Genomic DNA, 4,966 nt, shown 5'->3' with positions numbered 1-4,966 from the left:
TGGGGAACTGACCTTAGCAAAATAATTTTCAAACAACTCATAAAGGTGTCTCATGGTAATCCCTTGCCAGACAGAACCTTAGTAAAGTACAGGATGTTTAGAATTTTCATGTCTCACATAAAAGAATATCATAATGCTATGGGGTAGCTTTGTCAACTGGGGCTCATTAATTCTGGTCACAACTATGTTTTAAAATCCTTAAAGCCTAAAGAGACTACAAAAAATGTAACCAGTTTTTTAGACAAATCTCTTATGTTGCACAAAGTATTAAGTATCTTACCTGAGTGTTTCAAATTATATATTTTGTGCCTATCATTTTAATAAATCTTTTATATTCTTTTTTTTTTTTTTTTAGTTTTTCAAAGAGACTGTTTTGAAACCATTTTAAAACATATGTGTGTGTGGATTTTCTTTGGACAATGTTCCTGGATCTTATTACATTTGCTAATGGATCTCTAACAGTTGAAAGTTAATAAACACTGCAGGAAAATATTCTTTATATTGTATACTTAAATATTATTGTTACTTCTGCTGATTATATTCAGTAAGATTTCTTATTTTTCTTGGTACTATTTTTGGATAATAGTGTAATTAATTGAACTTAAAAAGGTAGTCTGTGGAGTTTGATTGTCTGACTTTATACCCTTCTTATCACTTATATTCTGTACAACTTTGATAAAGTTATTCACATTTTTGAATCTACAGTTTTCTCATCTGAGGGTTATAATAGTATATATATTTTTGCACTAATTGTGAGAATTAAATAAAGTGATATATGTAAAGCACTCAACTCAATGCCTGGTATATAGAAGTTCATTTCTGGAAGTGTTTGGAGATTAAATTTTCAGCAATTCTGAAATATATGGTAAAACTTTAAAATGAACAAAATGTATTTCTCATACTTCTATAATTTTTTTTAGCATCAAATCCCTATAAGTGTAAGGTGACCTTTACCAGTAATTTACATTTGCCACCCATTTCTGCAACCCACCTTATCACTGCCAACACTCAGAATTGTACTGTTTCGTAATAATAAATTCAGCCATTCCACTGTCTGACTTCTACTGAAGTTCTTTCCAGCCACCTTCCTCATTTTTTTTTTTATCTGTAACTGTTCTTCAAACTCCTAGGACAATTAGTCTTTTATATCTTTTTATACATTTAGTTTTCTCATTTTCTCTTCTTTGCTTTCTGACCAGCAATTTCGTTACTCTTCTGTTGCTCACATGTGCATAAACCATACACTTACATGGGATTTTCTAAATGGTGCTATAAAAAATAGTATACACACAAACTATATTTTGAGGTATATTTAATACTTACAGAATAGTATAGGATTAATTCAGTATATAATGTTGATGTAGGTAAAATTAATTCCTCCGCGACTTCTTTATTAAAGGAAAAGGTCTAAAGTCAGTAATTCTGTGAATTCGAATCCATATATTATCTCTACCTCATAATTATTTGCACTATCTCATAACAATGTGTCTTGTTGCGTCTTTAAAAATTTTTAAGCATCCACAGGAAAAAGAGTTCCCCCCAAAACTTCAATCCTTCAGTACAGCATATTGAGGGGAAATGGGCTATGAAATCAACATAAAATGTTGGAACAGTCAGCAAATTAGATAACCATCTAAATATTTGTACATCTGAAAACATCTAACTTGTAAGCTGTTGAGAAGTACATTTTGTGGCATTGCATTTTGATTTTCTTGGCATTGCTGGGTGCAAGTTATTTACATTAGATTTCAAATAATTTGTCTCATCTGACCATTCTTAGAAACATCTCCTCTCAATGTTTGAACTTCTTATTTTTTAATAGATATTTCTCACTTCTCCTTAATTAATAATCACTGACTACAAACTTCAGTTGTATTTTTTCGTATTCGAGATATTCAGAGATATTAGATTTTTTTATATTGTGGAAATCTATGAGGATGTATCTCTCTTAGCGACAAAGACGTTTTGAACATGTTCTAGAGACAATTATTTTAAATTCGTTTAATGTTTCAATGAATAATTATGTGATATAAAGGTAGCAATATTTAATTATTATAGTGTTAGTTTATTAGATTTTATAGGATAATATTTTTATAATAAAGATCCTTTTACAAAAATCATAGTGTAAAAATGCAAAAGAAGTATATGCGTATCACTATAAGTCAAACATTTCACATACATAAAAGGTTTTAATGTTCAAACCAATTACATACAATTCAAATATCTCCTAATATATTTGCTTAAAATAATATCATTCTCCCAAGAAGATTTTCTTCCCAGTCACAATAATAAAATGAATTAATTTGTAAATTTTTATCCAATTAGTCAAAACAAGGCTTTTTCTGTAGTGCAAGTTTGTACTTTAATATGAATGGAATATCATACAGCTTTAAATATCACAAGTTTTATCCATTTTTTGTAAACCACATGTTTTCTTTGTAATGAATGAATCTATATGTCTTTGTAGTATTTTCTAGGAGCTTCAATATTTTTTTTAATATAATTTTGTTTTTGACAGCTATTGTTCAAGATAATATAGACTAACAATAGATTTTTACCACTAAGAAGCCAATGGAATAAAACTGAGGAGAGCTCTTCCTGTAAGCAGCGTGAGGTGACCTCTGAAAATGGTTCGCTATTCACTTGACCCAGAAAACCCCACAAAATCATGCAAATCAAGACGTTCAAATCTTCATGTTCACTTTAAGAACACTCATGATACTGCTCAGACCATCGAGTATATGCATATCTGAAAAGCCACCAAGTATCTGAAGAATGTCACTTTACAGAAGCAATATATGTTATTCTGTCATTACAATGATGGAGTTGGTAGGTGTGCTCAGGCCAGACAATAGGTTTGGACATGGGGTCAGTGGCCTAAAAAGAGTGTTGAATTTTTGCTGTACATGCTTAAAAATGCAGAGAGTGATGCTGAACTTAAGGGTTTAAATGTAGATTCTCTGGTCATTGAGCGCATCCAGGTGAACGAGCTCCTAAGATGCTGGCAGAAGTGTCAACTCATGGGCAGATGAACCCCTACTTGAGCTCTCCTTGCCACACTGAGATGATCCTCACTGAAAAAGAGCATATTGTTCCTAAACCAGAAGAGGAGATTGCACAGAAGATATCTAAAAAGAAACTGAAGAAACAAAAACTTATGGCACACGAGTAAATTTAGCATCAAATAAAAGCTAATAAAATTAAAAAAAAAATAAAAAAGAAGATATTGGCATGTTGCTGTTGTGCTCAATTTGAATTTAAATTCAACTCAAAATTTTACTATACTTATTTTGGATGACTCATAACTCTCTTTTGTGTACTGGTAAAAACAAACAAACAAACAAAAAACAAATAAAAAGACAGAAAGAAAAAATAGCACGCTGTCTTTAATTTTCATTGTACATAAGACTGATCCTTAATTTTTCAAGTTCAAGTGACAATAAGTTAAAAAATTAATATTAGCATTTTATATTGACTCTAACATAAATAAAAGTGTTTCTCATTCAAACCCACCAAACATATCTTCCTACCAGTCTAATCTCTATATAATTGGTTACTCTTTTTGACAGCATTTTTTTTTTTCTTTCCAATCAATCTTAAAATTGTTGTATAGAGTATGGTTTCATTTTTTGTTGTTGTTGTTGTTAGAATTCAGTATATATCCTTTTCTTTCTCCAAAAATCAATTTAATGTCAAGCTTTCCTTTTGAAATTGGTAATTTTGGGGAAACATATCTGAGATGAATACAAAGAAAGGTAGGAAAAAGTTTCGAAGAAGCAAAATTTTGAAGGAGTAGCAAGGCAAACCATATAGTCAAAGCTACATAGTAACTATAATTTAATGCTCCTAATTTTTCAACTTTTCCTACATGATCACCAAAACTAAAACATACAACATCTCTTATTTTTTAATTTTCACTACTTTCGTTGTCTTTTCCTAATCTTAGGATCTCTAGTGTAAATTTATTGACATTACACTTCTTGAACAACTAAAACTCATATAATTAATGGTCTTAATCTTTTTCTTTGCTTAGTTTGCCTACTCTTCCTTGAATGCTCTTTCATCTTTTTATTAATCTGGAAATGTTTGGCTTTAAGCAACACAATCTTAATTAGAATGAGGTAAGATAATTATAAATTCAAAAAATCAAATGAATAAAATTTTAAGACTTAAGCTAGATTTCATGGGTAAATAGAATTTTGGAAAATTCTGTTTTTTCTTTCACTGTTGAATATCTGTTTTACCCTTCATAACACTTTAGTCTTTCAGAATCACATTCTCTCTTGTTTGTAAATAAAGTTCTCAATAGCTTTCTGATGAATACCTGTCAGCCTTATCATTGAAGGAAACTCAGCATTACTATGTTTAATCTCAAATTTAGGACTCCTATGAAAGAAGTTTAAATTTAGTTAAGTGTCCACCCTAAAACTAATCAATTGTAACCTAAGAGTGTGGGTCACAAGTCTATCTGTAGATCAACTTATGTGGCTAGGAAAGCACAGCTGAAAAAAAATTGCAAAAGAGAACTGAAGCTACCATGAGCGTTATGTTGTTGGAGTGAAGGCATACCCCTCAGCAGGTAAGGAAGGAAGAGTGATGAGCCTTAGGTTCTTTATGATCTAGCATGGAAAACACTTTGTTGATCAGACTTTTCAAAACTTCACATCTCAATAGAACTTTGTTCATACTCATTTTATGCTATTATAGAAACTGTCACATAGCATTATATGATTTTATATATAATCTTACAAATCCCTGTCTCATTACAATATGAGCTACTTGAGTTTGTACTATGTTTTATTTATTCAATAATTACAGTAGTTCAAGCATATTTCATCTATTCACTACACATTTTTTAATAAATAAATGAACAATCTTACACATTATTGATGCAAGTACAGTTTATACATCCTTTCTTTTTTCCTCCCCTCCTTTTCCTCTATCACTTTAAGCCCACTTTTTTCAA

At 30.4% G+C, this 4,966-nt stretch overlaps 1 pseudogene; it reads left to right on the top strand.

Moving 5' to 3' along the window:
• The first annotated feature begins 2,607 nt into the window (after nt 1–2,607).
• On the top strand, nt 2,608–3,172 carry LOC111741372 (annotated as a pseudogene).
• The last annotated feature ends 1,794 nt before the right edge of the window (nt 3,173–4,966 follow it).

Source organism: Pteropus vampyrus, unplaced genomic scaffold (assembly GCF_000151845.1).
Source record: "Pteropus vampyrus isolate Shadow unplaced genomic scaffold, Pvam_2.0 Scaffold77, whole genome shotgun sequence".
In the NCBI taxonomy this organism is placed as follows: Eukaryota; Metazoa; Chordata; class Mammalia; order Chiroptera; family Pteropodidae; genus Pteropus; species Pteropus vampyrus.
This window is presented reverse-complemented; position numbering and strand designations above follow the sequence as displayed.